This window comes from Rattus norvegicus, chromosome 15 (genome assembly GCF_021556685.1).
Source record: "Rattus norvegicus strain SHRSP/BbbUtx chromosome 15, alternate assembly SHRSP_T2T, whole genome shotgun sequence".
In the NCBI taxonomy this organism is placed as follows: Eukaryota; Metazoa; Chordata; class Mammalia; order Rodentia; family Muridae; genus Rattus; species Rattus norvegicus.
In genome coordinates this window covers 21,344,534-21,353,884 of record NC_141548.1, presented here as the reverse complement: position 1 = coordinate 21,353,884, position 9,351 = coordinate 21,344,534, and positions in this window count along the sequence as shown.

Below are 9,351 nucleotides of genomic sequence, written 5' to 3'. Positions count from 1 at the left end.
TTCCCCTACACTGGAAGGTCCAGCCTTGGCAGGACCAAGGGCTTCTCCTTCCATCGGTGCCCAACAAGGCCATCCTCTGCTACATATGCAGCTGGAGCCATGGGTCAGTCCATGTACAGTCTTTGGGTAGTGGCTTAATCCCTGAAAGCTCTTGGTTGGCATTGTTGTTCTTATGGGGTTGCAAGCCCTTTCAGCTCTTTGAATCTTTTCTCTAATTCCCCAACGGGGATCCTGCTTTCAGCTCAGTGGTTTGCTGCTAGCGTTGGCCTCTGTATTTGACATGCTCTGGCTGTGCCTCTCAGGAGACAGCTACATCTGACTCCTGTCAGCATGTACTTCTTAGCTTTATCAATCTTATCTAGTTTTGGTGGTCATATATATGGGCTGTATACCAATGTGAGGCAGTCTCTGCTCCAAACTTTGCTTCCATACCCCCTCCTATGAATGCTTTTGTTCCCCCATTTAAGAAAGAGTGAAGCATGTGCACTTTGGTTGTTCTTTTTGAGATTCATTTTGTCTGTGGATTGTAGCTTGTATAATTTAAGCTTTTGGGCTAATATCCACTTATCAGTGAGTGAATACCATGTTTGTTTTCCTGTGATTGGGTTACCTGACTCAGGATGATATTTTCTAGTTCAATCCATTTGCCTATGAGTTTCATGATGTCATCGTTTTTGATAGCTGAGTAGTAGTCCATTGTGTAGATGTACCACATTTCCCTTATCTATTCCTCTGTTGAAGGGGATCTGGGTTCTTTCCAGCTTCTGGCTATTATAAATAAGGCTGCTGTGAACATAGTGGAGCACGTGTCCTTCTTGCATGTTGGAGCATCTTTTGGGAATATGCCCAGGAGTGATATAGCTGGGTCCTCAGGCACTGCAATGTCCAATTTTCAGAGGAACCTCCAAACTGATTTTCAGAATGGTTGTACTAGTTTGGAATCCCACCAACAATGGAGGGGTGGTCCTCTTTCTCCACATCCTCACCAGCATCTGTTGCCATCTGAGTTTTTGGTCTTAGCCATTCTGACTGGTGTGAGGTGGAACTCAGGGTTGTTTTGATTTGCATTTCCCTGATGACTAAAGATGTTGAGCATTTCTTTAGGTGCTTCTCAGGAATTCGATATTCCTCAGCTCGGAATTCTTTGTTTAGCTTTGTACCCCATTTTTAATAGGGTTCTTTGGCTCTCTGCAGTCTAACTAGTTGAGTTCTTTATAGATTTTGGATATGAGCCCTGTATCAAATAAAGGATTGGTAAAGAATCTTTTCCTAATCTGTTGGTTGCTGTTTTGTCCTAATGACAGTGTCCTTTACCTTACAGAAGCTTTGCAGTTTTATGAGATCCCGTTTGTTGATTCTTGATCTTAGAGCATAAGTCATTGGTGTTTTGTTCAGGAAATTTTCCGCAGCGCCTATGTGATTGAGACTCTTCTTCATGGATTCTTCTAAATAGTAAGCAGAACTTACACTATGACTTCTGCAGTTGGTGGTTTCTATACAAAACATTGTGTTTTTTGCTCTATAGAAATGGCCTCAGTCTGAGATATGTAAAGTTACCTGAATAGGGGAATCAGATGAGGAACGCTGTCCCGGGTACCGGCACAGAGAGGACCACACAGGCTTGCTCAGTTCATTGTATTTTCTCTAGCATCTATGTTACATTAATTTGAGCAATAACAAATTATACTGCACTCTCTGAAATGTAGTAGTGATGATACGGTAAAATAGTGATGTAGGGTGTAACCCTAACATCGCTCATCAAACCCTGTTGTTCTCTGGGAGGAAGTTTGTGGAGTTTGCCAAGGAACCAAGGTGGGTGCCTGGGAGGAGAGATAAACCTCTATGAGTGTCCTGGTGGGGAGTGGGAGCTCCAGTTGATGTCTCCCTAAACTCCCCTGGGTTGGTCTTCTTCTGCTGGTTCACACCCCTCACCCCCTCACTGGTAAAGCTGCTCTGGCCCTCCCCTCCCCCTCCATCTCTCATGCTGCATGGGCTGAGCTCCCAGTGTTGGCCTCCTTTTCATCCTGCTGATGCTGGCTGCAGTCCTGTGTCCTGTTCCCCATTGGTACACTCTCTCCTGCCTGCTGCAGGAGACGAAACATTTGTTAAAGGCTCAGAAAATTTCTCTTCTTTTTAGTATTGTTTTCATTGGTGTGTGTGTGTGTGTGTGTGTGTGTGTGTGTGTGTGTGTGTGTGCGTGTGCATGCACACAGGTGCACTTGTGTGCAGGAGAGAGGACAACCTTGAGTGTCACGTTAGGGATGCCATCTACATGGTCTCCTGCTGGCTTAGAATTTACTTGCCACATAGTCTAGACTGCTGGCCAGAAAGTCCTCGGGAACTCACTGCCTCTCTTGGTTTTGTCTTTTTGTTTTTGATTTTGTTTTTTGTTGTTTTCAACATGAGTTCTGCGAATCCACCTCCGGTCCTAACGCTAGCAAAGCACATTCTTTATTGGTTGACCCATCTCCTCAGTCCTAGATTATGTATGTATGTATGTATGTATGTATGTATGTATGTATGTATGTATTTATTTATTTTTGAGGCAGGGTCTCAATGGGTAGCCCTAGCTTTCTTGGAATCTGCAGTGTAGACTGGGCTATCCTCAGACCCACAGAGATCCACCTGCTTTTGTCTCCTGAGTGCCGGGATTAAAGTTGCGTACCACCTGGCTTGTCCACTTACAAGCCTTTTTTCTTTTTTTATCATATCCAGATTATTTTCAAATTCTGTCCGCACATATAAGTTCTAGCCTTTTATCCTTTGCTTAACTCTGTGTCATAACTCACAGAGCCAGCAGTGAGCCTGCAATGCAGCAGATGTGTGAGCCTCCTTTCTCTGAGGTGACTTTTGGGCCAGCCGGATGCTGCAGGGTTCATTAACTTGGACCGGGATTGCATGACTACGGTGAGTGGTTACACACACTTTGCAGTAACATTTCTTTCATGATCCTATGGATGAAAATGTTTGGAGACATATAGAAGTTCTATGATTGGAACCAAATCATCTGTCTGTAAAGCCTCAAAAATGTTTTGTACACTCTCCCTCCAGATTAGAGACTTAGAGGCCTCCTATGGGCAGGGCTACTTTGTTGGGAGGGTTAAAAGGACGACAGTTTATGTTATGGAACTGGTTACATAGTTTAACTGAACTTGACTTAACTTTGTACATGGTATCTGTGTATAATTTCCCATTTTTTCTAGATTTCCCAGTTCTGGTGAGTCATGATTTTTTAATTTCCTCATTTTCTGTTGGTATTTTTCCCCTTTCATTACAGATTGTGTTACTTTGGATACAATCGTTGTGCCTTTGAATTAGTTTGTCTAAAGTTTTCTCTATCTTACTGAGTTTTTCAAAGAACCGGTTCTTGGTTTTCTTGATTCTTTGTATCTTTCTCTGTGTTTCTATTTCTTTTTCTTAATCTTTAATACTGCATAACATTTTCTTTTAAAATACAGTCTCTTCTGAGGCAGACAGTCCATAACTACAGAGCATCATCAGACAGGAGATAAACAGGATGTACAAGATACAGCAGAATGAGGTAGAAATGTGTCACAACTGAGAGAGGATCCCAAACCAATGTTAGCAGAGGGAATGGAGGGCCAGTGTGCCCTCCCCTGTGCTCTGTCCCTGGATTCTTTGCTATGACCCCAACATTGCTAGGGCTCAACCTGCCCTGCCATTCTGCCCTGCCATCCTGCCCCATGCTCGTGGGGTAGGTGCTGCCGCTGGGGACTATCTTCTTGTGAAAAGCTTCCAAACCTGGAAACAGAAAGAGCCCAGCAAAGCAAGTGTGGGGACCTTAGGTACTGGTCCATTATCTCTTACCTAGCCCCTTGTGATGCTGCTGCCTGAAAGGACAGCTGGGTTCCCAACCTCACTTCCCTGCCCTGGTATCCCCACCCCCACCCTGAGATCTTAGAGATTCCCCTATTCTGTGCCCCATGGAGGGTCATCTGCAGCATCACTCGAGGCTACTTTGAGGTATCCAGTCCTGCACTTGGTTGGCTGGCTCCACAGAGCAGCTTGCAGAGAACAAACATGAAGGGGACACAGCAACTCCCCTGTTCAGCCTCCTCTGCTCACATCTGCCCTCAGCACTCCGCCCCTGCCATGTCTCTCATGGCAGCCTCAGCATCCAGAAAATGAAGGGACCTAGGATCTATAGGGGCAAAGCAGGGAGGTTAAGGTGGGACAAAGATGGGGGAGGGGGTCCTTTCTTGCACCAAAGATTGTGAAATGGCCTGAGGGGCCAAGGAGGTGAAGCCTTGTCAAGAGAAGGAGCAGGAGGGATGTGGTTTGCAGAGAAGGGCTCTGGACCAGAATCATAGGAAAACACTCAGTTCCCTCCAGGCCCTCCAGGTCTAGCCAGACCCAGCACTCCACAGGGACAAGTAGACAGCCCCACACAGACACACAGAAACCTTTCCAGGGCACTGCTCTGCCTTGTCACAGGTGGCCTGGGTCCTAGTAATCAATAGTTTGCCCAGCCAGACTTGTGGCCAGACCACATTCATGCCTGAGGCAATCCTCCTAGCTTTTTATTGAGCATCTCTGACAGAACCTACTTTCAGTCACATCACCTGAGAACCTTCTGCCTGAGTCACCTCTAAGGCAGGAAATGGACAAGAGTACCCCAACTCTCTGGAAGGTTTGCAGACCACTGGAAGCTGAGGACTGGGGCCCAAGGTGGAGAATGGCAAGAAAGCAGCAAGCCCCATCCTCTGGGTCCTCTGACCCATCCTCACCTCTTGCTTGCAAGCTAGTCCTGGGGAGGAATCTCTTAGATACATTGTTTCTATCCCTGGAACAGCAGTACCGGGCTCATGTCTGGTCTTCCTCATTAGCCCAAACCTCTCTGGTCTGGGAGAATCTACTCCCCAGGGACGGGGCTTGGGGTAATAGGAGAGCAGCCAAACTCAAACACTCTTTCTGAGGTCAGTTTCTTCCTGAATTGTCAAAATAAAACAAAACACATCAAATACAAAATACATATTACAAAAATAAGAGACCTAAATTATTAAGCAACCTGCATTTCTGGGACTTCCCCTCAAAAAAAAATGAACAAACCAAAGAGCAAAACAAAAGCCTTCTTTGGGTAGTTTTTATCCTTGTCCCACCCCTAAGACCCCAAGATTTCAGGTGGGTAGGGTACAGAGGAGGCCTGGGGCTACCTGGTCCACCTTTCTCAGCCTCCAGGCCAAAAGAACTTCTGCCAAGAGTCTCTGCAGTGTTAGTCAGAACAATGAGGGAGGGTGGGTTAAAGCACAGCCTCAGGGAGACACAGGGTGAGGCAGAGACAGAAGCAGAGGGTGATAGATGGGGGTGGGAAGGAGGAGCTGAAAAGGAAGGGGTAAGTGTCAAAACCCTGAGGAGGAAACTAGGCCAGTACTGAGAAAGTAGAATGGGAAAGGAGGGTGTGGTCCAGAAGACAAGAGACAGAGGTTAAGGAGAGAGAGCAGGAGTTCCTTAGGCCCCGATGCCAACTCATGTCAGGTGTGTCTGGTCTGCTGAGCAGAGATGGCGAACCTCCCGTCCACAATAAATACGAAAAACCTGAGTCCACCGGCGTTTACGGCATCAATCTGCAGGCATTTTCCTTCCCATTAAAAAACAAATCCACCAGGAGAGCCTTTCTTCTCCCACCCCACATTCATCACTCCTTTGGCCAAGGACATCTCCACCTCAGTCCCCCCACGCCCCAGGCAGAGTTGACTTCCTCTGCCACCCTCAGTGTCAGGACCCATACAGTTTGTCCCACTCAAATAATGAATACAGCTCCTTGGGAGGAGCCCGAGGGCCCACCTTGGCTAGAGCAGCCTCCATGTCTTTGTAGGAGAGGGACCTGTGCACTCTGGAGAGGCTGGCCTGGGCTGCTGCCTGCTGACACAACTGCCCCAGCTCACCCCAAAGAAGTCCTGGGAGCCCTGCACTAAGAGGCCAGCTCCAGCTCCCTCAGAGCACAGCAAAGGCTGCCTGCAGGAGGTGCACACCCTTGACAGGGCAGGAGGCCACCAGGCCTTTTCCCATAGGCTCAGCAGCGTGGCACCAAGCTGGGTTGGCAGTGCCCCAGCAGCGCCTTGCATCAGCCGCAGGACCTGAAGAACAGCACCGTCCGCGGAGGGTGCCCTGACCCGCCATGTCTAACCAATGCACCAGGCGCCCACAGTCCACCATCCTGCCAATCACCAGCTCCAGGGCCCCGGGTCCACTCCTTTGGCGGGCTCTCCTGATGGCTCCTGGGAGCCTCTGTGCCTGGCAGGAACATGCTCTGCAAACTTGTCAAAGGGCTCCAGCTGCGGGTTGTAGGTGGGGGAGCCAGGGACCTTGAGAGCACCGCAGCTGCCATCCTCTGTCGCCCCGCGTGGCTTCGCTTTCTCCCAACACTGGACATCTTCTGAGGTGGGCTAGTACCCGTACTTGTGGTAGCGGGTCTCCGCGCCCTCGTCCACCCCCTTGTGCTTCAGCAACACTCCATGGGCTGGAAGCCATAGGGCGTGGACTGGGGTGGCATGGGCACAGGCAGGGGCCTGGGCCTTGCCCAGAGGGTAAGTAGGGCGCGAGCGGCAAGGCGGGTGGTGGGAGCGCCTCTTAGCCAGGCTAAGCAGCATAGCCAGCCACCAGGTAGTTAGTTGTAGAGTGGCGCTGAGGGCCCATAGCTGGTTGGCGCCACTGGAGGTAGGAGTGCAGCCCTGAGCCCTGTGCTTGTCTGAGCACCTTTCCAGGATGCCAGGTTCCCGCTTCCGTGGCCTGCGGGTATGATTATGATAACCTGCCCAAGACATCCGTTGTCATAGCATTTTATAATGAAGCCTGTTCCACACTCCTTCGGACAGTTTACAGTGTTCTCGAGACTTCCCCTGACATCCTGCTGTAGGAGGTCATTCTGGTAGATGACTACAGCGACAGAGATCACCTGAAGGAGCCCCTGGCCAAGAGCTGTCACAGCTGCCCAAGGTGCGCCTGATCCGTGCTAGCAAGAGAGGGCCTAGTGCAGGCCGGCTACTGGGATCCTCTGCGGCCAGGGGCTAAGTGCTAACATTTCTGGACTGTCACTGTGACTGTCATGAGGGGTGGCTGGAGTCTGCTGCAGAGGATCCACGAGAAGGAGTCGGCCGTGGTGTGCCCGGTTATCGATGTCATTGACTGGAACACCTCTGAGTACCTGGGCAACTCCGGAGAGCCCCAGAGTCCCAAAGCATAGCAGTGGAGGAAGGGAAGGATCCTTATCCCGGATCTCTGGAAAGATACCGTTCCAGAGAATCAAGAGTTCATCCTACAGGAGGACGGACCGCACGTTAGTCTACAAGCAGAGCGGGAAATGTGTGGAGGCCACAGAGGAGGAGTTCAACTCTGCCTTTGCTCCGAACTTGCGAGACTGTAGCAACTCAGACAGCCAGAGGTGGTCCTCCAAGGAGCACATGTCATAGTGCACGGCCTTGTCAGGGAAGGAGCCCACCGCAGCTGTGGGCTGTGTGCCCAGTGAGAGGGACAAAGTACGTGGTTGTCATCTGTGAATGTGTTGGACTCCACAACAATGTGAATTATATTTGTACAGATTTGGAAAACTTTAAAAATGTCTTCCAGTATCCCGTTTTCTAAGGGCCGTCCTAAGATGCTGCCTTTGGTATTTGGGAAGCTTAATGCACGATGTGCATTTTACCCATGGTGCCTTTTATTCTCATTAGCAGAAAGGGGAAATATTTTACTTTGTTACTTACGAAGCTTCCCGGGTGTTTAGTATACTTGACACAAACTGGTAATACCTCAAATGTGGACTGGTAATACCTCAATGTCATCAAGTTAGAGTTCTCTCAGGGGGATGAGATGGACACTAGAAATACTGTCTTGATTTCATTTGGTGTGAGTGGGTGGGACAGTCTAGATTTATACAAGAAAGAATGCTTTTTGCTTATGTGCTGATGCCACAGTCAAACCTCCATCATAACGCTCAGACTGACCCAAACAGGCTCACCATCTCTGAAAGCTCAAAGAAAGAATATGGTTTGCCAAGGTCCTACAAACTTGCGAGTGTACATTTCCAGCAATGTCTAGTGGGAGGATGTCTAGTAACTTAGGAGGACTTAACGACTGTGACTGGAAAAAGCATTCATATCATTTCTAGTTTTTAATCAAAGGACAGTTCCAGGGAGAAACGTAATGTTCTACATGAAACTCAACTTTAAAGTTTTTCCCTAAATACTATTTGATTGTTTAATATATTATCTATAATAGTATTTGGTAATAGATATAATTATTAAAATAGCATCTGATTATTGAGAGTTTGTCATGAAGCAGCTACTCTGGCCATGATGGATAATCCTGATGTCTCAGTAGCTCTAGATCAGCTACAGTGACCTGAGGGTGTGGGTCTCTGGCTAGAGTGCCTGCCTACCACGTATGGACCCCTGGGTTAAGTTCCCAGAACCCCATTTACAGAAATCACCTTGTCTGCACACCCCTAATCCCTGCACTTGGGAAGTGGAGGCAGGAGAATCAGAAGGTTAGGGTTATCACTGGCCACACAGAGAGTTTGAGGTGAGGCTGCGCTACATGAGACCCTGTCTCAGGACAACATCAGTCAGAAGGTAGATTGTGGACCTTATTTTTGTCCCGGTCAATTGCAAAAACACAAGTGAGATTGATTAAAAGCATCACTGCATTTCTCCAAAAAAAAAAAAAATCTTGGCATAACTCGAACCGAACAAGTGAAAAACCATATGGCAAGAAATAGAAGTCTCTTAGGAATGCAATGAAAGAGGACCTCAGAGGATGGGAGGTTTCCTGTGTTCATGGATCATCGTGAAGGAGCATGGTTAAAAAAAGGTCATCTAAACAAAAGCAGTCTCCAGATTAAAAAATCTCCATCCAAATGCAACTCAATTCTTCACAAAAAAGAAAAAGAAAAAGAAAGAAAGAAAGAAAGAATGGCCCAAACAATTCTCAATAATATAAGAACTTCGGCGCGAATCTCCATTCCGGCATGAAGATGTACTGCAGAGAAACAGTGAGAAAAAGCTTAATGGTGATGGTAACACAGACAGGTGGAGGAGTGAACTAGAATTGAAGACCCTTAAATAAACCCACACACCTATGATCACTTGATCTTTGACGATGATTCCAAAACAACTGAATGGAAAACAGAAAGCATTTTAAGAAATGACTTTTGTCTGTGGTCCCCTGCATGCAGTTCTCTCAGTGGCCAGAAGAGGGCAGGAGATATCCTGTTATACATGATGGTTAAGCATCCTATAGGTCCTCTGAGTGAGCAGCATATTTTGCATTGGGTTCTGTTGTTTATGGTCCTGAGTTTGCCTCTCCCCAACTGGTTATCTCTGATGTTAACTGTCG